At 37.3% G+C, this 27,569-nt stretch overlaps 2 pseudogenes; one reads left to right on the top strand and one right to left on the bottom strand.

Annotated features, from left to right (window-relative positions):
- Window positions 1-21,030, bottom strand: part of LOC129676767 (zinc finger CCCH domain-containing protein 14-like) — a 42,293-nt pseudogene extending 21,263 nt beyond the window's left edge.
- Window positions 21,031-25,537: 4,507 nt separating this feature from the next.
- Window positions 25,538-27,245, top strand: LOC129676754 (40S ribosomal protein S8-like; annotated as a pseudogene).
- The last annotated feature ends 324 nt before the right edge of the window (window positions 27,246-27,569 follow it).

Raw genomic sequence — 27,569 nt, 5'->3', positions numbered from 1 at the left:
CTGCTCAGGTGGAGGTGATCAAAGAGCCATCCACTGAGTTCATGTCAGAGAAAGCCCCTGTTCCCCAATAAAGGGAGCCCATTTGGAGACTAAGCTGCCACGGGCTACTTCTGTGCAGGTGGTCCAGGTTATCTCCATGAATGGTTCTTGGTTGGAAAAGACCCCTAGGCCCAGATTTTGTGGTTCAGTTGTTCTCTTTGTGGATCTCCAGACCCTTTCAGGTCTTTCTATCTCCCCCTTCTTTCAAAATATTCCCCACACTCTGTTCAAAATTTGGCTATGAGTCTCAGCATCCACTTTACCTGAAGGGTAGAGTCTTTCAGAGGCCCTCTGTGGTAGACTCCTGTCTTGTTTCTTGTTTTCAACTTCTTCCAATGTCTATCTCATTTGCCTTTCTGAATGAAAATTGAGCATTTACTCAGTGTCCTCCATCTTTCTTAGCTACTTTAGGTGTACAGATTTTAGTATGATTATCCTATATTATGTATAATATCCACTTATAAGTGAGTACATAACATGTGTGTCTGTACCATATTTTTAAATTGGATTATTTGGTTTGTTGGTGTCTAATTTCTTGAATTCTTTATATATTCTGCATATTAGCCCTCTATTGGATGTACAATTGGTGAAGATCCTTTCCCAGTCTGTAGGCTACCATTTTGTTCTGTTGACAGTGTCCTTTGCTTTACAGAAGCTTTTCAGTTTTATGAGGTCCCACTTATTGATTGTTGATCTTAGTGCCTGAGTGGCTGGTGTTCTGTTCAGATGTTTTCTCCTGTGCCAATGCATTAAAGGCCACTCCCTACTTTCTTTTCTATCATATTTAGTGTACCCAGATTGATGTTAAGGTTATTTATTCACTTGGGCTTGAATTTTGTGCAGGGTGATAAATATGAATCTATTTGCATTCATGCAGACAGACAATTAGATTAGCACCATTTTTTGACGATGCCTTATTTTTTCCATTGCATATTTTTGACATCTTTGTCAAAAATCAGGTGTCTTTAGGTATATGGGTTTATTTCTGAGTCTTTCGAGATGATTACAATAATCAATCTGTCTGCTTTTATGCTAATACCATGTGGTTTATACTACTATTGTTCTGTAGTGCAACTTGACGTCAGGGATGGGGATACCTCCAGAATTTCTTTTGTTGTACAGGATTATATTAGCAATTCTGGGTTTTTATTTTTTTCCATATGAAGCTGAGAATGGTTCTTTCAAGGTCTGTAAGGAATTCTGTTGATATTTTGATGAAAACTGCACTGAATCTGTAGATTACTTTTGGTAAGATGGCCATTTCTACCATGTTAATCCTATTGATTCATGATCATGGGAGAATTTATCATCTTCTAACATCTTCTATTTCTTTCTTTAGAGACTTAAAGATCTTGTCATACAGTTCTTTCACTTGCTTTGCTACAGTTACACCAAGATATTTCATATTATTTGTGACTATTATGAAGGGTGTTGTTTCCCTAATTTCTTCTCCACCCTGTTCATCATTTATATACAGAAAAAAATACTGATTTTTTTTGTTGTTTGTTTGTTTTTTGTTTTTTAGTTAATTCTGTATCCAGCCTCTTTGATGAAAGTGTTTATTAGCTATAGGAGTTCCATGGTAGAATTTTTGGGTACACATATATACAATCATATCATCTGCTACAAGCAACACCTTGGCTTCTTTTTTTTTCCAATTTTACCTCTTTGTTCTCCTTTACTTGTCTTATTGCGCTTCCTAAAATTTCAGACATTATATTAAATAGATATGGAGATTGTTTGCAGCATTTTCTTGTCTCTGATTTTAGTAGAATTGCTTTAAGTTTCTTTCCATTTAGTTTGCTGTTCGCAAATATATATATATATATATATATATATATATATATATATATATATATTACCGTTATTGTATTTAAGTATGCACCTTGTATATCTGATGTCTCCAAGATACTTTGTTTTTTATTTTTATATTGATTACACTTTATTTACTTTGTATACCAGCTGTAGTCCCCTCTCTCATTCCCTCCCAATCCCACCATTCTTCCCTCATCTCCTCCCATTCATCTCTCCAAGTCCACTGATAGGGAGGTCCTCTACCCTTTCCAACTGACCCTAACTTATCAGGTCTTATCAGGACTGGCTGCATTATCCTCTTCTGTTGTCTTGAAAGGCTGCTTCCCCCTCAGAATGGGGGGAGTCAAAGAGCGAGCCACTAAGTTCATGTCAGAGACAGTTCCTGTTCCCCTTACTAGGGAACCCATCTTGGATACTGAGCTGCCATGGGCTACATCTGAGCAGGGGTTATAATCAACAGAGTATCAAAGCAGATGCTGAAACTCTTAACCAAATTTTGGGCAGAGTTCAGGGAATCCTATGATAGAAGGGGGAGATAGTGGGACCTGGAGAGGACAGGAGCTCCACAAGGAGAGCAACAGAACCAAAATTTCTGGGCACAGGAGATTTTTCTGATACTGATACTCCAACGAAGGACCATGCATGGTTATAAGCTAGAAGCCCTGCTCAGATGTAGCTCATGGCATCTCCAAGACTTTTAACATGAAATGGTATTGGATTTTGTCAAAGGCTTTTTCAGCATCTAATGAGATGATCAGGTGTGTGTGTGTGTGTGTGTGTGTGTTTATGTGTGTGTGTAGTATGCTTCTTTCATTTTGTTTATACACTAGATTACATTGATGAATATTTGTATGCTCACCCATCCCTTCATCCCTGGAAGGAAGCTTTCATCCCTGAATGATGTTTTGATGTGTTCTTGAAATGGGTTTGTGAGTATTTTATTGAATATTTTTGCATCACTGTTCATAAGGGAGATTTGTCTGATATTCTCTTTCTTTGTTGAGTGTGGTTTAGGTTTCAGGGTAACTGTACTGTAATAAAATGAGTTTTGCAATGTTCCTTCTGTTTTTATTTTGTGGAATATTTTGAAGAATATTGGTATTAGCTTTTCTTTGACAGTCTGGTAAAATTCTGCTCTAAAATCATCTGAACCTGGGCTTTTTGTTGGTTAGGAGAATTTTAATGACTGCATCTTTTGTCTTAGGGGTTATAAGTCTATTTAAATTGTTTATCTGATCTTGTTTTAACTTTTGTAAGTGGTATATATTAAGAAAATCTTTCATTTCGTTGACATTTTTCAGTTTGCTGGAGTACAGGTTATAAAGTAAAACCTAAGAATTCTTTGGATTTCCTCAGTGTCTATTTTATATTCCTCTTTTCATTTCTGATTTTGTTGGTTTGAATATTCTCTCCCTGCCTTTTAGTAATTTAGCTAAGTGTTTATCTATCTTGTTGATTTTCTGAAAGTTCCAACCCTTAGTTTTGTTGATTTTTTTATATCGCTCTATTTGTTTCTAAATTTATTGATTTCAGCCTTGAGTTTCATTACTTCTTGCCCTCTACTCCTCTTGCATGTGTATGCTTCTTTTTGTTCTAAATTTTTCACATGTGCTGTTAATTTGCTAGTATTAGACCTCTCCAATTTCTTTTTAATTTTTTAAATTATTATCATTTATAACAATAAATTCAATTTGTATCCTGATTGTATACCCCTATGTATCTCCTCTCAATCTCACCTTCCCTCCCTTTATTCCCCTTATGCCCCTCCCCTGGTCTATTGATTGGTAAGGTCTTCCTCCCCTTCTATTTGACCTTAGCCTATCAGATCTCATTAAGACTGGTTGCATTGTTTTCCTCTGTGGCATGACAAAGCTGCACTGCCAAGGGAGAGGTGACCAGAAAGCCTGTAACTGAGTTCATGACAGAGAAAGCCCTGGATCCACTTATCTGGGATCCACTTATCTGAGACTGAGTTTATGGGTTATATTTGAGCTAGGGTTTTAGGTCCTCTCCATGTGTTCTCCTTGATTGGGGTATCAGCTTCTGCAGGTCACATAGGGCTCAGTTTTTTTTTTTTTTAGGGGGTGCAGGAAAGGCTCTGTTGGTCTCATTTTGGAGCTCCTGTCCCCTCCAGGTATTTCTATCTCCCCTGTCTTTCATAAGATTCCCTGCATTCTGCCTGTAATTTGGCTATGAGTCTCAACCTCTGCTTCTACACCTTGATCAGTAGAGATTTTCAGAGGCCATATCTGTTAGGCTCCTGTCCTGTTTCCTGTCTTCTTGTGCTTCCAATGACTATCACATTTGTCCTTCAGAACGAAGATTGAGCATCTTTGCTAGGGTCTTCCTTGTTTTTAGCTTCTTTAGGAGTAGAGATTTTAGTATGTTTGTTCCATATAATTTCGATAATATCCACTTATAAGTGAGTATATACCATTTGTGTCTTTCTGCTTCTGGGCTACCTCACTAAAGATGATCTTTTCTAATTCCTACCATTGAACTACAAGTTTCATGATTTCCTTGCTTTTAAATAGTGGAGTAGTATTCCATTGTGTAAATGTACCACAATTTCTGTATCCGTTCTTCCTCTAAAAGACATCTAGGTGGTTTCCAGCTTCTGTCTATTATGAATAGAGCTGTTGTGAACATGGTTGAGCAAATGTCCTTGTTGTATATTTAAGCATAGTTTGGATATATGGGTGTGGTATATATGGATCTTAAGGTAGCAATATTCACAATTTTGTGAGAACGTATTAGATTGATTTCCGAAGTGGTTGTACAAGGTTTCATTTCCAGCAACAATGAAGGAGGGTTCCCATTTCTCCACATCCTCTCCAGCATGTGTTGTCACTTGAGTTTTTTTGATCTTAGCCATTCTGATGTGTGTAAGGTGAAATTTCAGGGTCAATTTGATTTATATCTCCCTGATGACTAAGGACCTTTAACATTTTTAAGTGTTCCTCTGCCATTCGATATTCATTTATTAAAAATTCTTTGTTTAGCTTTGTACCCCATTTTTTAATTTGATTACCTTTTTTGTTGGTGTTTAACTTCTTCAGTTCTTTATATATTCTGGAGATTAACCCTCTTTCAGATACAAGGTTGGTGAAGATCCTTTCCCAATTTGTAGTCTGATGTTTTGTTCTCATGATAGTGTCCCTTGCTTTACAGATGTTTTTCAGTTTCATGAGGTCCCATTTATTGATTGTTGCTCTTAGAGCCTGTGCTGTTGGTGTTCTGTTCAGGAAGTTCTCTCCTGTGCCAATGAGGTCAAGGCTTTTCCCCACTTCTTCTTATAACAATTTTAGTATGTTTGGCTTTATGTTGAGGTCTTTGATACACTTAGACTTTAGTTTTGTGTAAGGTGAAAATATGGATCTATGTTCACTTTTCTACATGTAGACACCCAATTAGACCAGCACCATTTGTTGAATATACTTTATTTATTCCGTTGTATTGTTTTAGCGTCTTTGTCATAAAATCAAGTATCTGTAGGTGTGTGGGTTTATTTCTGGATAGTCTTTCGATTCCATTGACTCACCATTCTGTTTCTATGCCAATACCATGCTGTTTTTATTCCTGTTGGTCTATAGTACAGCTTGAGATCAGGGATGGAGATATCTCCAGAAGATCTGTTATTGTACAGGGTTGTTTTAGCAATTCTGCTTTTTTCCATATGAAATGGAGAATTGTTCTTTCAAGTTCTGTAAAGAATTGTGTTGGTATTTTTATGGGAATTACACTGAATCTGTAGATTACTTTTGGTAGGATGGCCCTTTTTACTATGTTAATCCTACTGATTCATGAGCATGGGGGATTTTTCCATCTTCTGATATCTTCTTCAATTTCTTTCTTCAGTGACTTAATGTTTTTTTTTTTTTATACAGGACTTTCACATGCTTGGTTAGAGTCACACCAAGGTACTTTATGTTATTTGTGGCCTTTGTAAAGGGTGTTGTTTCCCCAATTTCTTCCTCAGCCCTTTTGTCTTTTGTATATAGGAAGGCTACTGATTTTTTTTAGTTCATTTTGTATCCAACCACTTTGTTGAAGGTGTTTATCAGTCTTCTCTGGTAAAATTTATAGAGTCACTCAAGTATACTATCATATCTTCTGTGATTAGTGATACTTTGACTTCTTCCTGTATCCATTCCTCCATTGAGGAATATTTGGGTTGTTTCCAAAATCTACACAACAGAACTACACTTAGCCAAACTAGCTATATTGCAGAGAGAAACTTTCCAAATCAGCTAAATCAGAAATGAAAAAGGTGGACATAGCAGCAGACACTGAGGAAAGCCAAACAGTCCTTAGGTCTTACTACAAAAGCCTAAATGCCACAAATTTGAAAATCTAAATAAAGTGGACAATTTTCTTGATAGATTCCATTTACCACAAATCAAGATCAGGTAAATAGGTTGAATAGTCCTATATCCCCCAAGGAAATAGAAGCAGTCCTCAAAGTCTCCTTTCCAAAAAAGCCCAGGGCCAGATGGTTTCAGTGCAGATTTCCACCAGACCTTCAAAGAAAAGTTAACTCCAATTCTCTTCACACTATTCCACAACAGAAACAGAAGGAACATTATTAAACTCATTCTATGAAGACACAGTCACCTTGATACCTAAACCACACAAAGACCCAACGAAAAAGAGAACTTCAGACCTATCTTTCTTATGAACATTGATGCAAAAATACTCTATAAAATACTTGCAAAACGAATCCAAGAACTCTCTAAATATACCATCCACCATAACCAAGTAGGCTTCATCCCAGGCGTTTTTGGTGGTTCAATATATGGAAACTCATTAACGTAATCCACCATATAAACAAACGTTGATTATCTTCAGTTTCACACAATCATCTCCTCAGATGCTGAAAAAGCATTTGACAAAATCCAACACCCATTCATGTGTAAAGTCTTCGAGAGATCAGGGACACAAGGCACATACTTAACCATAGTAAAGACAATATACAGCAAGCCTATAGCCAACATCAAAATAAATGGCGAGAAAATCAAATCAATCCCACTAAAATCTGTCATATAAACTTTTGAAGTACAACTTAATGAATTTCCTCAGTGTCTGTTGTTATGTTCCTTTTCCATTTCTGATTTTGCCAATTTGGATAGTGTCCCTCTGCCTTTTAGATAGTTTGGCTATGGGTTTGTCTATCTTGTTGGTATTCTCAAAGAGCCAATTCTTGGTTTTGTTGATTTTTTGTATTGTTCTCTTTTTTTACTAAATTTATTGATTTTAATCCTGAGTTTCATTATTTCTTGCCATCTAATCCTCTTGCATAGTAGGATAGTAGGATAGCTTGGCTTTTGTGGTGCCATATTGCCCTGGTTATTGTTGATTGTGTTCTTATACAGATCTTTAGCCATGTGTTTGTCCCTGGTGCTGGAAGGCCTCCAGGAATGCAGGCAGAATTGATGACCAGAAAATGGAGCATAGGGGAACATGTGCACTTTACCACTGTTGGATGTACTTCTTGGGGACCTGGCAGGCAACAGATTGGCAGGGAGGTGTCTGAGCTGCTTGTTACTGGTGCCAGCAGACTTCCTGAAATGCAGGCAGAGCTGTGGGCTGGGGAGATAGGACACACAGAAGACAGGGTTCAGTTCATTGCTGGTGGACTTGCTCAAAGATGCTCAGCAGGCAGGGTAATTGGAGGGTGCAAGGAAGAGTCTTAACTAGTTGTCCCGGGTGCCAGAATGTCTTCAGGAATGCAGGAAGAGCTGTGGGTCAGGAGATGGAACACACAGAAAACATGTTGCAGATCATTGCTACTTGGCTTGTGGCTGCGGAATTCAGAATACTGTTTTTCATGAGAATGCTTTTAGATATATGCTCAAGTGTATCTTTTGTGAGTCATATAGTTTATATTCTTTGAAAATTTTATAGATGCATACAATGAAATATGATCCTATCTATACCTCACCATTCTCTAACTGCCTATGGCGCATTCAACATGGTCCTCTAGATCTAGGTTTTTGTTTTTTTTTTTTAATTTTGATAACATACTAAGTCCAGTTAGTGCTTCTCTTGGGTGTTGAGGCCGTTTAGTGAAGCATAAGTAACTTATAAATGGTTACACCTTCAAAGAAGAGTGGTTTTCCCTTCCCCAGCACATGTCAACTTAAAATAGTTCTTCAGTGTATGTTAGGGCTTGGAAATCATCTCTCTCACTTATGCCAGGGTTTTATCTGGCTTGAATTTTTGTAAGTCTCGTGCAGGCATGACTTTATGAATAGAATAGCTATGTCCTATCCCCGACATAAAATTTCACAGCACTCCTCTCCATCATCTGGTTCTTCTATTCTTTCTATTCCTTCTTCCACCATGTTCTCTGATCTTTGCCATTGGTGGTAAGATTAATATAGATGCCCCATTTGAGGCCAAGAAGTTAGTTTCTTATTTGAAATATTTTCATCAATTATGCATTTATACATTGACTGCTGCCAATTAAAAACAAAGAAAAGAAAATTAAAAGAAAAGAAATGAAACTTCTGTGGGCAAAATTGAGAACAGCCCACATCTATAAATATTTAGAAGGCAAATTTACAGCATGGCTCTTTAGTAAAATAATAAAAGGTTGTGGCCTATGACTTCCCCATACTTTTGAGCAGTTTTGAGCAGTGCTGCAGTACCAAGCATGAAATTTCCTCCTGTAAAACAGACTTAAAATCTAATTAGAAAGATATTTGGGCTTGGTGGCTCATGTATATAATCCCAGAGGTACACAGATCACTGTGAGTTTGAGGCGAGCCTGGTCTACAAAGTGAGTCGATGACAGCCAAAGCTACACAGAGAAACCCTGTGTTAGAAAAACCAAACCAACAAACCAACCAAATAAACAAACAAAAATAAAGTGAATTGGTTATTCTCGTAATAGTTATGTCACTATTTTACCAGTAGGTATATGTTTCCTGCCAGGTTGGTATTTTAGCATGCAGGGTTTATAGCTGGATAAGAGTATTGATGTGTGTTCTTCCACACTAGACTGCATGATTTCTGTTACTATGCAAGATAACTAGGAGCAATAACAATTCCTGGTCAGTTTTATTATGTCCTACATAACCAGTGTGTGGTGTCTCTAGGAATATTCTCTTACCATTTATTCTTGGTGGATAACAAGAACAATGGCAATAGCCTATGTTGTTCAGAGATCTTTGGGACCTCTCTAACCAATGACTGTTAAGGAAGCATTCATCTTTCATTCTATTGCTGTGACAAATACCATGATCAAATATAACTTAGAGGAAGAAGGAATTTATTTCGTTTTCACTTCTAGGTCACAGTTCATTGTTGAGGGAATTCAGAGCAAGTATTGAAGCAGAAACCACATACGAATGCTACGTACTGCCTTGCTTTCCAGCCCATTACTTACTTTCTGACCTCAGTCCGTGTTCAAAATAGAATACACATTTCAAAGCTAATATATAAAAAATGTGAAAAAAAAAAACTGTAACATTTATCTTTCTGGATCTGAGCTGCCTTCCTTAGTCAGAATAGTTATTTCCAACTCCATTTATTTTCCTTCCTGGATTCTTTATTCTTTTTTTAATTTAATTTAATTTTATTAATTCATTTTATTCAATTTGTATCCTCCCATAAGCCCCTCCCAGGATTCTTTATTCTTACTAGCCAAATAATATCTAATTCTGTAAATGTTCCTTTTTTATCATTGTCCATTCATCAGTTGATGGACATCAAGACCATTTCCATTCCCTATATATTATAAATACAAAAACAATACACTTGAGTGATAGGATATAAATGTAGCAACATGTAGTCCTTTGTGTGTATGTACAAGAGTTGTCCCCTGGATGATTTTTTTTTTTTTGTCAACACAACATAAGCTATAGTTATTTGGGAATAGGCACTTCAATTGAAAAAAAATGGTTATCCAAATTGCCTTAGGCAATTCTGTAGGACATTTTCTTCATTATTAATTGATGTGGAAGGGCCCAGCCCACAATGGGTGGTGCCACTCTTGGTCAGGTTAACCCAGGGTTAACAATGTAAACTGAGCAAGCTAGTCAACAATATCCCTCTATAGCTCCTGCTTCAGTTCCTGCCTCCAGTTTCCTGCCTTGTGTTGCTGCTTTGACTTCCCTAAGTGACTGAATAGAAATTGAGAATTCTAAGATAAAATGAACCCTTGTCTCCTCAGGTTGTTTTTGAGCATGGTGTTTTATCATAGCAATAAAAACTAAGACAAGTGAGATAGTTGGAGCATGTAGTAGATATACCTCTAGCTTTCTGATATATCTCCATACTGATTTTAATAGCAGCTACATCAATTTTCAGTCTTGTCAGAAGTGATTATGTGTTGTTCTTTCCCCACATCTGTACTGGCATTTGTTATTTGATTGTTGCGTTGTTGTTGTCATTGTCATATTTTTGTTTTAATCTTAGTCATTTTGGTGGGAGTAATATGAAATCCCAAACTAGCTTTAATTTTCATTTCCCAGATAACTGAAATTATTAAACAATTAAAAATTTTTTTTCTCTGTCCTTTTAATTTGGTCTTCTAAAAACTGTTTAGCTTCATGCCCCATTTTTAATTGATTTGTTTGTTTGTTTATGTTTTTTTTTGTGTGTGTGAATATATCTTTCGAATATTCTGATACTAACCCTATGTCAGGTATATAGTAGGTAAAGATATTTTTCCCATTTTGTAGGCTGCCTCTTCACTTGAATCTTTTTTTAAACTGTAAGCACATAGTGCTATAATCCTTTCTTTTAGGGTGCCTTAATTGTATCCCTAGACTTAGGTGTTTTGTGTTCATTTTCATTCAATTCTAAGATTTTATCTTTATTTTCTTCTAGGTTTTTTTCAGTGACTTAGCATCATTCAGTTGTTTGTTAGGTGGTCTTCAAGAATACTTTCTCTAGTTTCTAATGCTGGTTACATCCAGCTTTATTTCATTATGATCAGATAGAATACAGGCTGTGATTTCATTTTTTCTATATTTTTGAGACTTTCTTTATGCTCTAATATGTAGACCACATTTTCCTTTTATTTTTCAAAGTTTGTTCATGTATTCTATACAAAATAATCAGATATCTAACCTATAAGTAGTGGGAAAAAATAAGGAAAAGTATAATTGCTCCATATTTCTAGAAGAAGTATTCAAAAACTATGATTTTATTTATCTTAAGTTTGTAGATAATGTTCTTCCTTATGACATTTTCATAAATATACATCATTTTACCTTGCTCATATTTCCTCTCTGACTGACCTAGTACTTCTGGCTTCTTTTTACTGATTCCTTTTTCTTAACTAAATAGTAACTCCATTGCCTTCAATTCATGATAATCTGATACAGGATGATGGTAATGGTGGCAAATAGTCTCTAAGAAACAATTTGTATTTTATTGATGGTAGGCATATTAGTTATCATCACAAAAAGTGACTTATGGCAGATTTTATTTTGGCTTACATTTCCAGGAGGATTAAGGGTTCTTCTCAGTGGGGAGAGACTGCAACAAGCAAACAGATAAGATATCAGGGGCAGGGAATTGAGAAATCTCATATTTACCACATGAAAGAAACAAAGAGCAAGCTACAGGTAAGATAGGGATGTATTCTCTCAAAGCTTACTCCCACAACTGCTGTAGTAATTTTCCATTAAAGTTGCACCTCCTAAGCATCCTCAAAAAGCACCAATGATTTGCATTTTTCTACATGTAAATACCCAGTTAGACCACTAAAGCAGGGATTAAAAATGCATGCAAATCGCCTAGGACCAGAGATCACACACAAAATGGTGGTTCCACTTCAGGGCTGCATTTCAGCCTCTTTCTCCATAAGACAAATGACAATATCAGCTTTTTCAATCAGCCAACTAGGTTGAGAAAACTATCCCGAGAGAAAGCCACCCCAGCCACACAAACATCCTTACTTAAAAACAACAACAGAAACCTGATAAACTCAATTGTAATCATCGACATTTCAAGAGTGGTTTTTGTATGCTTAGGTAACTCATTAGCTGAGCATGTATTGATCCATTTAATCTTTATATAGTTATAATTCTGCTTTGTCAGCTGACTCCACTTTAGACCAAGTGAGTGGAGATACTTGTGCCAATCACCTTTTTGTACGTGATGGAGCCAGAGTGCAAGCCCAGCTTCTAGAATCACTCTTAACACATTTCATTCATAGATCCTAAACAGGACAATAACCATATTGACTCTTTAAAGACATGACAGAGGAAAATATATAGAACCCTAGAATGTTATAGGAAGGAGTCACAAGAGAAAAGGGTCACAAACATTTAAGAGTAAATTATAAAAAGGTTTGTCCCAAACAAGAGACACTATGAATCTGTATTTGAAATCACCAACTTCATAAAAGCCCATAAAATTACTTGATGTAATCAATCCAAGCTTACATAAAAATTTTGCTTCTGAAAACAAGTTATTTTTTTTTAATTGTAATGTATTCAAAATTGATTGTTGCATCTCCCTCTGCTCTATGGTGTAAAGCAGTGGTTATCAACCTATAGTAGTGACCTCACTGGGGTTCAAACAACCCTTTCAAAGAGATTAACTAAGACCATCAGAAAACATAGATATATACATTACGATTAATAATAGTATCAAAATAATTTCGTGGCAAGGGTCACCACAATTTGAGGAGCTGTATTAAACCATTGCAACATTAGGAAGCTTAAGAATCACTGATATATGGCATCAGCTTTATCCAATACTTTGTATTTTTCTGTATTTATCATGATTCTTATCCATAAGATCACAAAACATACAATTTTCTTATGCATTGTTCTGCAACTTAAACACTATATTATCAATAAACCTTTAATAAATGTTTAAATTTGCATGCACACACACACACAAAAAAACTACCAACTAGTTTTCAAATACTCAAGACTTTTTTTTATGCAAACTACAGCAGTTGCTAAACAGGAGAGTTTTCCATTGTCTCTCTGGGGATCAGAGTTCATTAAGAGGAGTCTACAAAATATGTCATTTCCTTAATGGCATTAGACTCATGAGATTCCACTTAAAGACTTCTCAGAGACAAGTACAATGTGGTCAAACTATGAAATATGGAAACATGTATTTTCTTTTACCTAATGATCTTTTTAGCCAAAAGGAATCTCTATCACTTGAACATCTGTTTCTCTGAAGGGACCTAATGAAGATTATTGCTATAAATCTTGGAAAATTGCTTCAATATTAGACTCTGCTTGGCATGACATTGTAGGGATACTCTACTTAAATTACAGGAAATTTAAGATGAATAGCCTTTTCAATAATTATATAGCAACAAATAATGTGTAACTACACATTGCTAACTACACAGTGCTTGTAAAAACAGAATAATGATTTCATATTTTCATTTTCTTTCACTAGTAATAGTACATCAGAAAAAGAGCAAGTTACTAATACATAATGCCCTAGTGACTACATGTTTATTTACTAATAACAAGATAGATGCTTTTATAGCTTAAATAATACATAACATAGTATTTTCATTATTTTTATTATATATTATGTGAAGCAAACATCCCATTAAAAATCAAATACCTCTAAGGTTGTTATTATTGTTAGTTTGATTATTATAGCATTTTTAACATTCTATAATATTAAAAAGTTATTTTCTTATGTAAATTAAACATGTAAAATTATCATTTCTCTCTTATTTCCAGATCTGTGCTTTGAAAATTTTATTTTATTTTATTTTTAATTTTATTTTTTTCTTATCAGTTACATTTTAGTAACTCTGTATCCCAGCCATGTCCCAATCCCTCATTCCCTCCCAGTCCCTCCCTCCCTCCCTCATCTCCATCGTGCCCCTTGCCAAGTCCAATGATAGGGGGGACCTCCTCCCCATTCATCTGATCCTGTTTTATCAGGTTTCTTCAGGACTGGCTGCAAAGCTCTCCTCTGTGGCCTAACAGGACTGCTCCTCCCTTGGGGGGTGGGAAGGCCAAAGAGCCAGTCATTGAGTTCCTATTAGAAATAGTCCTTGTTCCCCTCACTATGGGAAACCAATTGGTTAGTGAGCTACATCTGAGCAGAGGTTCTAGGTTACATTCATACATGGTCCTTGGTTGCATGTCAGTCTCAGAAAAGACCCTGTGCCCAGATATATTTGGTCCTTGTGGAGCTCCTATCCTTTCCTTATCAGACTAACTCCCCTTCTTTCTTATGATTCCCTGTACTCTGCCAAAGGTTTGGTCATGAGTCTTTGCTTTGAAAACAATCCTAGTAAGAGTTTTTCAACTGCGCTCAGTAGACTCCTGTCAATGTTCAATGCGCATCCCATCTGTCTTTCAAAACGAGGATTGGTAATCTTAACCCATGTCCGCTCTATTGATTATCTTTTTTAGGTGTATAGATTTCATTATGTTTATCATATCTTATAGGTCTATATAAGTGAGTATATACCGTGTTTGTCTTTCTCCTTCTGGGATATTTCACTCAGGATGATCTTTTCTAGATCCCACCATTTGCCTGCAAATTTCATGATTTCCTCCTTTTTGATTGCTGAGTAGTATTCCATTGTGTAAAAATACCACAATTTCTGTACCCATTCCTCCGTTGATGGACATCTGGGTTGTTTCCAGGTTCTGGCTATTACAAATAAAGCTGCTATAAACATGGTTGAGCAAATATCCCTTTTGTGTACTTGAGCAAACTTTGGTTATATACCTAGCAGTGGTATAGCTGGGTCTTGAGGAAGCACTATTCCTAAGGGTCTTAGAAAGCACCAGATAGATTTCCAGAGTGGTTGTATCAGTTTACATTCCCACCAGCAGTGGAGGAGGGTTCCCCTTTCTCCACAACCTCTCCAGCATGTGTTGTCCCTTGAGTTTTTCATCTTGGCCATTCTGATGGGTGTAAGGTGATATCTCAGGGTCGTTTTGATTTGCATTTCCCTGGTGGCTAATGAGGATGAGCATTTCTTTAAGTGTTTCTCTGCCATTTGATATTCCTCTGTCGAGAATTCTCTGTTTAGCTCTGTTCCCCATCTTTTATTTGGATTACTTGGTTTGCTGCTTTTCAGCCTCTTTAGTTCTTTGTATATAGTCGATATTAGTCCTCTGTCAGATAAAGGGTTAGTGAAGATTCTTTCCCATTCTGTATGCAGGCATTTTGTTTTGATGACAGTGTCCTTTGCTTTACAGAAGCTTTTCAGTTTCATGAGGTCCCATTTATTGATTGTTGCTCTTAGAGCCTGTGCTGTTAGTGTTCTGTTCAGGAAGTTGTCTCCTGTGCCAATGAGTTCTAGGCTGTTCCTCACTTTTTCTTCTAACAGATTTAGAGTATCTGGTTTTATGTTGAGGTCTTTGATCCACTTGGACTTAGTTTTATGCAGGGTGATAAATATGGATCTATTTTCATTTTTCTACATGTAGACATCCAGTTGGATCAGCACCATTTGTTGAAGATGCTGTCTTTTTTCCATTGAATGGTTTTGGATTCTTTGTCAAAAATCGAGTATTTATTGGTGTGTGGGTTTATTTCTGGGTCTTCTATTCGGTTTGGTTGATCCTCCTTTCTGTTTTTATGCCAATACCATGCAGTTTTTATTACTATTGCTCTGTAGTACAACTTGAGATCTGGGATGGAGATACCTCCAGATGATCTGTTGTTGTACAGGATTGTTTTGGAGATTCTGGTTTTTTTGTTTCTCCGTATGAAGCTGAGAATCTTTTTTTCAAGGTCTGTAAAGAATTGAGTTGGTATTTTGATGGGAATTGCATTGAATCTGTTGATTGCTTTTGGCAGGATGGCCATTTTCACAATGTTAATCCTACCAATCCATGAGCACGGGAGATCTTTCCATCTTCTGAATCTTCTTCAATTTCTTTCTTCAGACTTGAGGTTTTTCTCAAACAGGTCTTTCACTTGCTTGGTTAGTATCACCCCAAGATACTTTATGTTATTAGTGGTTATTGTGAAGGGTGTTGTTTCCCTAATTTCTTTCTCAGCCTTTTTGTCTTTGGTATACAGTAGGGCTTCTGATTTTTTTGAGTTGATTTTGTATCCTGCCACTTTGCTGAAGGTGTTTATCAGCTGGAGGAGTTCGCTGGTTGAATTTTTGGGGTCGCTCATATATACTATCATATCATCTGTGAATAGTGACACTTTGACCACTTCCTTTCCGATTTGTATCCCCTTGATCTCCTTTAGTTGTCTTATTGCTCTGGCTAGGACTTCAAGTACTATGTTGAAGAGGTATGGAGAGAGTGGGCAGCCTTGTCTTGTCCCTGATTTCAGTGGGATTGATTTAAGTTTCTCTCCATTGAGTTTGATGTTGGCTATAGGCTTGCTGTATATTGCCTTTACTATGTTTAGATATGTGCCTTGTATTCCTGATCTCTCCAAGACTTTAAACATGAATGGGTGTTGGACTTTGTCAAATGCTTTTTCAGCATCTAAGGAGATGATCATGTGGTTTTTCTCCTTCAGTTTGTTTATGTGGTGGATTACATTGATACATTTCCGTATGTTGAACCCACCCTTGCATGCCTGGGATGAAGCCTACTTGGTCGTGGTAGATGATACATTTGATGTGTTCTTGGATTCGGTTTGCATGTATTTTATTGAGTATTTTTTGCGTCAATGTTCATAAGAGAGATAGGTCTGAAGTTCTCTTTTTTTGTTGGGTCTTTGTGTGGTTTAGGTATCAGGGTGACTGTTGCTTCATAGAATGAGTTTGGTAATGTACTTTCTGTTTCTATTTTGTGGAATAGTTTGAGGAGAAGTGGTGTGAGCACTTCTTTGAAGGTCTGGTAGAATTCTGCGCTGAAATCATCTGGCCCAGAGCTTTTTTTGGAGGGGAGACTGTGAATGACTGCTTCAATTTCCTTGGGGGATATAGGGCTGTTCAGTCTTTTTACCTGATTTTGACTTAATGTTGGAAGATGGAATCTATCAAGAAAATTGTCCATTTCATTTAGGTTTTCAAATTTTGTGGCATATAGGCTTTTGTAGTATGACCTAATGATTGTTTGAATTTCCTCTGTGTCTGTAGTTATGTCACCCTTTTCATCTGTGATTTTGTTGATTTGGATAGATTCTCTCTGCTTTTTAGTTAGTTTGGGTAAGCGTTTGTCTATCTTGTTGATTTTCTCAAAGAACTAGCTTTTTGTTACATTGATTCTTTGAATAGTTTCATTTGTTTCTAATTGATTGATTTCAGCCCTGAGTTTGATTATTTCCAGCTGTCTGCTCCTCTTGGGTGTATCTGCTTCTGTTTTTTCTAGGGTTTTCAGTTGGGCCATTAAGTTGTTTGTATGTGATGTTACAAATTTCTTCTTGCAGGCACTTAGTGCTATAAATTTTCCTCTTAGTACTGCTTTTAATGTGTCCCATAAATTTGGGTATGTTGTGCCTTCATTTTCATTGAATTCTAGGAAGTCTTTAATTTCTTTCTTTATTTCTTCCTTAACCCAGCTGTCGTTGAGTAACAAGTTGTTTAGTTTCCATGTGCGTGTAGGCTGTTTGTTACTTCTGTTGTTGTTGAGGTCCAGCTTAAGTCCATGGTGGTCAGATAGAATACAAGGGATTATTTCAATCTTTTTATATCTGTTGAGGCTTGCTTTATGACCAACTATATGGTCTATTTTGGAGAAGGTTCCATGTGGTGCTGAAAAGAAGGTATACTCTTTTGAGTTTGGATGAAAAGATCTGTAGACGTCTATTAGGTCCATTTGATTTAGGGTCTCTGTAAGTGTTTTTATTTCCCTATTTGTTTTCTGTCTAGTTGATCTGTCCCTTGGTGAGAGTGGAGTGTTGAAGTCTCCCACTATTAAGGTATTAGGATCAATGTGTGATTTAAGCTTTAATACTGTTTCATTTACGAATGTAGGTGCTCTTGTATTTGGGGCATAGATATTCAAAATTGTGATGTCCTCTTGGTGGATTTTTCCTTTGATGAGAATATAGTGGCCGTCCTTATCTTTTTTGATTAACTTGGGTTGAAAGTCTATTTTATTAGATATTAGGATGGCTACTCCAGCTTGTTTTCTGGAACCATTTGCTTGAAAAACATTTTTCCAGCCCTTTACTCTGAGTAAAAAGTTGCCAATGCAATACAGAAATAAATGAAAAGCTTCCTCACACAAACACTGAATGAAATTAACTTTCAGTTGGCCAATGACTCTTGTGCATGAGGCCTGCCATAAGATGGTTGTTAGATCATTTAAGACTCTATTGGAGAAAACTAGTTTTCTCTTTGCCAGCAATTGTTAATAGCTTCTTAGGGCTGGAACATTACTTTCTCAGTCCTGGGGCTCCATCTGGCAGGAACAATTGCAGATCTTGTGTGTTCTGCCACAAACTCTGTAAGTTCATATATACATCTGTCTAGTTGAGCCTGGAAGACACTTTCCATGAAGTCAGTCATATCTCTGGTTCTTATACTCTTTCTGTATCCTCTTCTGCACAGAGCTCTGAGCCCCAGGGAAAGGTCCCATTTAGGACTGAGAGATCAAAAGTCTGCACATTGTCCACTTGAGGGTCTCTGTATTAATTCCCATTTGTTATTAAAAGAGATTTCTCTGATTAGGGTTGAGGGAGACACTGATCTATGGGTATAGTAATATATCATTATGAGTTGATTTATTGCTATTCCTTTATATTCTTTGTTATTGTTCCTTTAGTAGAACAATAGTACTAGATTTTCCTGTAGGTCTGTGACTAATCTAGTTTCAGGTTCTTGGTCACTTTAGCGGAGTCAGGTACAGGTTCTATGTCATAAAGTAGGCCTTAAATCCAGTCGAAAAGATGATTTGTTATCCCATAACTTTTGTGCCACTATTGCATCAGTGGGTATATATTATAAGCATGTCATTATTATAACTCACAAAGTTCATAACTGGGTGAGATTGATGTTACCCTTCCCTTAAATAAATGCCTGTGATAATCAATGAGCAAAAAGATAGTTTAATTTTATTCATAGTTATTTATATTCCAGAACATTATTATACAGACCTTTTGCTTTCCTTGTAAATTTTGTTGCGTGGGCAGAGGTCATCATGTCATATTACAAAAAACATAGGACATAACAGAGAAAGAGATTGGGGGAACCCCACATATATCTTCATGAGCAGGTACTAAAATCTCAAATTAATCCCTACTTCTTAAATGTACTTTCACCTTTCAACATCATAAAGGTAGAAGCAAACACTCGATAATCAAACATTAGGAGACAATTAAAATCCAAGCTTAACAACTCTATAGACTAATTTTACTTACCAAGAATTACAAGATATGTTACAGATACAAAATCTGAACTATGCCTATTTTATATTATTTGGAAGTCTGTAATATCCTTCATTTTCACCATTAAACTCTAGAGAATCATCAAAGACATATGTCATTAACAATCTGATTTTACCAAAGTCAAAGCATTGTTTTTACAGCCTTATTTTAAATACTAGTTTATATTAGGTAGATGAATGGTTAGTACACTGGACTAGGATTTTATGTCATACTATTGACATTTGTTATCTTAAAGGTTAATTGGCAAAAGGACTTTCTTGTGCTGTTGAATGACATTACCTACCTCCACCAGTTAAATCCTTCAAACACAACCCATCACGTATCACAACCCCAAATGCTTCAAGGTTTGGACAAATGTCCCCTGGGGAAGCAAAGCTTATGCTAGCACTATGTTCTGTGTATAACCTATGAAATAATTAACGCACATTCAAATTCAAAATAACGTTCTTATCAATCTTGTAGTATAGTCAAACATTTTTTTTTAACACAGGAAAATACTCTTAGTTCATTCTCGTTATTTACAAGGGAGGGCCCGATCCAGCATTCTCGGTGATGATGAAATAGTTCAAACAAACGAAAAGGAATTGCATTCACTCTATCTGATCCCACAACTTTCTTTCTTTTACCATTTTTTAACTTTTATTAATTATACTTTTTTCATTTTGTATCCCCCCATAAGCCCCCCCCTCCCCTCCCGGTCTTACCCTCCCCCCTTTCTACATGTATGCCCCTCCCCAATTCCACTGATAGGGGAGGTCCTCCTCTCCTTATTTCTGATCTTAGTCTATCAGTTCTCATCAGAAGTGGCTGCATTGTCAGGGTTCTAGGTTATTTTCACAGATAGTCCTTGGTTGGAGTATGAGTCTCTGGGAAGTTCCCTGTGTTCAAATTTTCTTGTTCTGTTGCTCTCCTTGTGGAGTTCCCGTCCCCTCCAGCTCTTACTATTTCCCACCTCTTACATAAAATTCCATTCATTCTGCCCTTCAGTTGGCCATCAGGCTCAGCATTTGCTTTGACACTCTACAAGGCAGAGGCTTTCAGAGGCCCTCTGTGGCAGGTTCCTAGGTTGTTTCCTGTTTTCTTCTTCTTCTGATGTCCATCCTCTTTGCCTTTCAGATGGGGATTGAACATTTTAGTTAGGGTCCTCTCTTTTGCTCAGTTTGTTTAGATGTACAGATTTTAGTGGGTTTATTCTATATTGTATGTTTATATGAGTGAGTATATACCATGCATGTCTTTTTGCTTCTGGGACAACTCACTCAGGATGATCCTTTCCAGGTCCCACTATTTACCTGTAAATTTCATGATTTCCTTATTTTTCATTGCTGAGTAATACTCCATTGTATAGATGTACCACAGTTTCTGCATCCATTCTTCAGTTGAGGGGCATCTGGGTTGTTTCCAGCTTCTGGCTGTTACAAATAAAGCTGCTACAAACATGGTTGAGCAAATGTCCTTTTTGTGTACTTGAGCCTCTTTTGGATATATGCCTAGGAGTGGTATGGCTGGATCTTGAGGTAGCACTATTCCTAGTGGTCTGAGAAAGCGCCAGATTAATTTCCCATGTGGTTGTACAAGTTTACATTCCCACCAGCAGTGGAGAAGGGTTCCCCTTTCTCCACAACCTCTCCAGCATGTGTTGTCACTTGAGTTTTTGATCTTGGCCATTCTGATGGGTGTAAGGTGAAATCTCAGGGTTGTTTTGATTTGCATTTCTCTAATGGCTAATGAGGTTGAGCATTTCTTTAAGTGCTTCTCTGTCATTTGATATTCCTCTACAGAGAATTCTAATTGCCAACTGAAACTGTTCTGGAAGAAAACTTACTATAAGGAATTCTGTGCTACTTGGTGTTTTATGAAGAAGTATAGACGCTACCTATTGAGACTATTCAGAGTTGTCCTTATGTACATGTGATTACAACTAACCCATTGAGATTAGACTACCTATGGGGGGCTCATCTCTGATAAAAATTGATTTTCTCACCCTCAGGAGCCATTGACTACCTGTAACTCTTCATCTATGGGTAAATTCTATGAAATTTTCTCATATGTTTGTTTGTATCTATGTAACAACAATTGTCATAGGTGAAATCTGAATTGAGAGGGTGTTGGAAGATATTGGATGAATGTGATGGGTACAAACAATGTAAATAAAGTGTAGCCATGCATGATATTTTTCCAGAATAACAAATCAAATAACATGAAGTCTAAACAGTTTCTATTATACTCTGGAGCTCAGAATCCTCATCTGATATAAAAAATGATCACATCAAAGCAGAAGGTGAGACTCATAGCCAAACTTTGGGCAGAGTGCAAGGAATCTTATGAAAGAAGGGGGAGAGAGAAAGACCTGGAGGGGACAGGAGCTCCACCAGGAAAGCAACAGAATCAAGAAATCTCGGCACAGAGGTCTTTTATGAAACTGATACTCCAACCAAGAACCATGCATAGAGATAACCTAGAACCCCTGCATGTAGCCCATGGCAGCTCAATGTCCAAGTGGGTTCTCTAATAAGGGGAACAGTGGCTGTCTCTGACATTAACTCAGTGGGTGGCTCATGGCTCACTTCCTCCTGAGGGGGGAGCAGCCTTACCAAGCCACAGAGGAAGACAATACAGCCAGTCCTGAAGAGACCTGATAGGCCAGGGTCCGATGGAAGGGGAGGAGGTACTCCCCTATCAGTGGACTCAGAGAGGGGCATGGGAGGAGATTAGGGAGTGAGGGTGGGATTGGGAGAGAATGAGGGAGGTGGCTATGGCTGGGATACAAAGCAAATAAACTGTAATTAATATAAAAAATAATAAAAAATAAAAAAACCACTGTGAATCAATTTTTCTATGATTAATTAACCATAACCAGAAGATGTGTCTGAACGCAAAAAGAATAAACAATGAAACACAAATCAATAAATACAAATATTGCATTCATGATTTGTCAGTAACATTCAATACCAAAATATAATACATAGATAATTAAATGATAGATTTAGTATAAAAAGGCAACAAGAAATCTAATATTTGTTGAAAATTCTCAAATTGTTAAGTATTTTTTTTTTAGGCTATGGAATCTCTTATTATCGTTTTCCTTTTTTTATGTTGTCTAAATAGTTTAATAGTTTTTACTAAAGACACTAGGATAAGAACCATGGCAAAAATATTTAAGGGAAAGACTTTGATGTCAGAGACTGCACTTCCCCTCAGTTACTGTGGAGAATACAAAGGAGATACCCAAGTCTTATAAAAGTGTATGCCCAGGAGTAGTTGGCTAAAGCAATATGTACTCCTTGTCTTTGTGTGTGTGTATGTCTGTGTGTCTGTATCTGTGTGTGTGTTGTGTGCATGTGTTCATGTGCTTGCATGCTTTATGTTTTTTTTCTGTTTGTTTAATGTTCTACTATGTTTTTTGTTTGTTTGTTTGTTTGTTTGACTTTCGGGGTTTTGTTTGATGAGGGAAAAAGAGAACATAAAGTTGCATAGGTAGAGAAGTAGGGAGGATCTGGGAGGTGTTGGGAAAGTAGAAAAATGTGATCAAATTATTGTCCATATAGTTTTCTCCTTATGTGCATGTGTTTAGAGCTTATCAGTTGGGACTTGATTGCCTATAACGGCTCATCTCTGGTGAAAACTGATTCTATCTCCTTCAGCACTCATTGAATACTCTATAAGTATTCATCTATGGGAGAGTTTTCTTTGTTAGTTTGTTGGTTTTGTTTTGCTTTTTATTTTAAATAAAGAGTCTTCAAAGTCTTCTTTAGGTCAACTAGGAGATAACAAAGGAGAGTGTGTGTTTGTGTGTGTGTGTATGTGTGTGTGTGTGTGAATTAAATATTTTTTTTTCAAACAAGCTGAATAATTAATGTATTATTGCACAAAAATTCAATGAGAAAATAGAGCAGATATGGTTGGACCTCTTCCTTGAAAGGCTGGTAGAATCCTGAGCACATAGCAAGCCTCAGCAGATACAAGAATATTGAGATAACACCTTGTATATTATCAGACCACCATGGATTACACTGGACTTCAACAACAAGAAAAATAACAGAAAGTCTACAACTCATGGAAACTGAACCACTCTCTACTCCATGGCCATAAATAGGTCAGGGAAGAAATAAAGGAAAAGTTAAAGACTGTCTAGAATTCAACGAAGACACAACATACCCAAACATATGGCACACAACAAAAGTACTGCTAAGAGGAACAATCATAGTACTAAGTGCCTTCAGAAAGAAATTGGAAATATTTTATACTAGCAATTTAAAAGTATGTTTGAAAACTCTGAAAGAAAAAGAAGAAAATGCACCCAAAAGGGTTCAATGGCAATAATCAAACTTAGGGATGAAATTAAGAGAACAATACAATGAATGAACAAAACCAATAGCTGGTTCCTTGCAAAAATCAACAATGTAGACAAACCCTTAGCTAAACTGACTAAAAGGTAGAGGGAGAGTATCAAAATTAATAAAATCAGGAATGAAAGGTGGGCATAACAACACAACAGACACTGAGGAAATCCAAGGAAATATTAGGACTTACTTCAAAACCTGCACTCCACAAAATCGGAAAATCTAAATGGAATGGACAATTTTCTTGATAGATACCACTTTCTTTTTTTTTTGATTTTTTAAATTTTTTTTATTTAACTTTTATTAATTACACTTTATTCATTTTGTATCCCCCCATAAGCCCCTCCCTTCTCCCCTCCTGGTCCCACCCCCCCTTTCTGCATGCATGCCCCTCCCCAAGTCCACTGATAGGGGTGGTCCTCCTCTCCTTATTTCTGATCTTTCTAATGTTAAATCAAGATCAGGTAAATAATTTAAAAGACGTATAACATATACCCCCTAGGGAAATTGAAGCAATCATTAAAGTCTTGCAACAGCCAATGATCTTAACCATTGCTCCAGCCCTGTAGATTTTACTTTCAGATTTTTATCTATTTGTTTTTATCTGACTATGTGAATATAAGCCACGTGTGTGAAAATATACTCGGTGTCTAGAGTAGGACGCCAGGTTTGCTAGAGCTATAGTTACAGGCAGCTGTGACCTGTATACCATGGCTACTAGGAAGTGAACTCACATTCTCTAGAACCTGATTTTAAGGATTTTAATTGTAAGGATAGTTAACCACTGAGCTATCTATCTCTCCAACCCAAAATTGAACTTTTAAAAGGGCATCTGAAAATTTGTGGTGCTAAGGCTAAGGAACAAAGGGATTTTCTTTTAGTGTCTATAGTTTTTGCTGGATTCCTTCTCATTGTACTTGACATAGCCTAAGGATTTTTAACTACCATGAAATGGCCTTATAAATGGTTTAATAAATTCAGTGTTAATGTCTTAAAGAAAAACTATTATATTTAAGTGAATAGGCATAATTTTCAAATATAATTCCTATGTTTGCATAACTGTTTACAGTTATGTCCTAGTAAAAGCAGAACATATTTTCACTGAACCTACTCAAATAATTATATTGTTATGAAAATAAGAATATTTAATGAAAATATGGATTTTAAATGAATCTGATAGGGTGAACAAACTATTAGTTATACGTGTTTCACTTCAATGTAAAATAGCAGATTATGCTCAGCTATTGGGTGTTAATATGTGGGTCACAAAAGCATAATACATTTCCTTATCCATCCTAAGGGTCATAGCCAATGTTCCTACTACAAAAGGCAAGTTAAAGATGAATGCATTTTGCTTACTGTCTCTGCCACCTTCTCTTATCTCTCTTCCATTCTTGTTATTTCTACCACACAGAAATATCTCCTACATTAATGCCTTTCTATTTTGTTTTCTGACCCAGTTACCAGGGTCACTCATGTAACATTGGACTTAGAAATATCAGTCAGAGTCTGGTGAGCTCCTGACTCCCCAAACTCATCAGTTCAGCAGAGAGTAATCAATCTCATAGAGTGCCTCCACCAGCCATAACTAACTATTGATAAGGGCAGTCTTTTGCAGACCCCCTGTAGGTAAAGAGTTCTGTGACTTCATGGTTGTAACAGCTATGTCATGCCCAGAAGATTGCATTTGATGGCCCTTTTCCCTGCTTCTATCTTTTGCAGTCCTTCTAAACTCTGTACCCTAATGTACCTTGAGCCTTAGAAGTGTGGTTTAAATAACTTATTTAGGATTGGGCCCTCCAACATTTTTTTTTTATTCTTAGTAACATGAGCATCTATGACCTTCTGCTTTAACTGCTATTTACTACAAAGGAGCTTCACTAATGAAGATTGAAAGCAACATTTGTGTATAGGCATAAACACTGGTATTTACAAAGCAGTTTGACGCTAATTTAGTCACTGTAATTGCTGTAAAGAGGCACTATGACCACGGCAACACTTACAAGAGAAAGCATTTAACTGAGAGCTTGCTTTCATATTCAGAGGTTTAGTCCATTATCATTAGGGCAGAAAACATGACCCTGAAACATGAGCAAAGAGGTACATCCTCAGTCCTCAGAGACAGATAGATAGATAGATAGATAGATAGATAGATAGATAGATAGATAGACAGACAAACTTGTGTGGGCTTTTTCCTTTCTTTTTCTTTTATTATTTATTACAACTTATTCACTTTGTATCAAGGCTATAGCCCTCTCCCTCATCTCTTTCTGGTCGGACACTTCCTCTCTCTTCCCTGTATGCCCCTCCCCTAGTCCACTGATTGGGAAGGACCTCTTCCCCTATTATCTGATCCTAGCTTATCATTATCAGGTCTCATCAGTACTGGCTGCATTGTCCTCCTCTGTGCTCTGGGAAGGCTGCTCTCCCCTCAGGTGGAGGTGGTCAAAAAGCCAGCCATTGAGTTCATGTCAGAGACAGTCCCTGCTCCCCTTACGAGGGTACCCACTTGGAGACTGAGCTGCCATGGGCTACATCTGAGAAGGGGAGGTCTACATTCTCTAGATGAGTGGTCCTTGGTTGGAGGGAAGGAACCTGGAAGAGACAGGAACTCCACAAGGAGAACAATAGAGCCAAAAAGCCTTAGCCAGGGAGGGTGTGTGTGTGCAGAGACCGATACTCCAACCAGGGACCTACTTGGAGAGGATCTAAAACTCCTGCTCAAAGGTAACCCATAGAGTCAGTCTCTAAGTGAATTCCCTAGTGAGGGGAACTGTGGCTGTCTCTGGCATGAACTCAGCGGCTGGCTGTTTGATCACCTCCACCTGGGGGATGCAGCCTTGCCAGGCCACAGAGGAAGAATATAGAGCCAGTCCTGATGAAAATTGATAGGCTAGGGTCAGATAGAAAAGGAGGAGGTCCTTCCTTATCACTGGACTAGGGAAGGGACATAGGGGAAGAAAAGGAAAGGAGGGTGGGACTGGGAGGAGACTAGGGAGGGAGCTGCAGCTGGGATACAAAATGAATAAATTGTAATAAATAATAAACAAAGAAAACAAAACAAAAGAATAAACTGCTCTTTCAAGCCAGTGCTGAGTGTTGGGAATCTCTGAGGACAACTGGCACAAACAATGCAAGGCCAGAGGTAAGAGAAAGCCCTACCACAAGAAGCAGAATTATGAGCTGGTATTGCCTACTGCCAACACGAAGATTGGCCCTCATGGTATACACACAATCTGTATCTGAGGAGAAAATAAGAAGTACCGTGCACTGAGATTGTATATGGGGAAGTTTTCCTAGGGCTCTGAGTGTTTTGCTCCCAAAACAAGGATCATTGATGTTGTCTACAATGCATCCAATAACCAGCTTGTGTGCACCAACACCCTGGTGAAAATCGGCATTGTGCTTATTGATATCACACTGTGCTGACAGTGGTACGGGTCCCACTTTGCACTACCCCTGGGCAGCATGAAGGGAGCCCAGCTGACTCCTGAGGAAGAAAAGATCTTAAACAAAAAACAATCAAAGAAAATTTAGAAGAAAAACGAGAGCGAAAAGAACGCCAAAATCAGAAGTCTCCTGGAGGAGCAGTTCCAGCAGGGCAAGTTCCTCACCTGTATTGCCTCAAGACCAGGCCAGAGTGGCAGAACAGATAGTTATGTGCTACAGAACAAGGAGCTGTAGTTCTTTCTGAGGAAGAGCAAAGCCTGGAAAGGCAAACAAACCATCTTTCATAGCTCATGTAATAAGCTATGTTTATTGTTCTATATTTATATTGTATGAATGCTTGGATAGTTTTTCCCCTGTTCCCTGAGCAAAGCTGAGGAAATGAACTCATCTTTACTGTTATTGGGGTGCTGTCTAAATCATGCTTGTATTGTTTGGCTAGAAATACTTTCTTTTGTAGACTTGAGTTTTAAGGGTTCTGTTAAATTTGCGAGTGTGTGTGCTAGGCATTAACCTTCATGAGCCTAAAGCACATGATTGCGCCACTGTCTACACCTCCAGCCGGTGAGGTGGCTCATGGGAATTCTGGGAACTTTGGCATTGCATTGGATCTTCACAGTAGTCATACCACATTTTGATGGATTTTTGAAGTTACTGCCT

The sequence above is a fragment of the Psammomys obesus genome, unplaced genomic scaffold, assembly GCF_907164565.1.
Source record: "Psammomys obesus unplaced genomic scaffold, mPsaObe1.curated_primary_1811, whole genome shotgun sequence".
NCBI lineage: Eukaryota > Metazoa > Chordata > Mammalia > Rodentia > Muridae > Psammomys > Psammomys obesus.
This window is presented reverse-complemented; position numbering and strand designations above follow the sequence as displayed.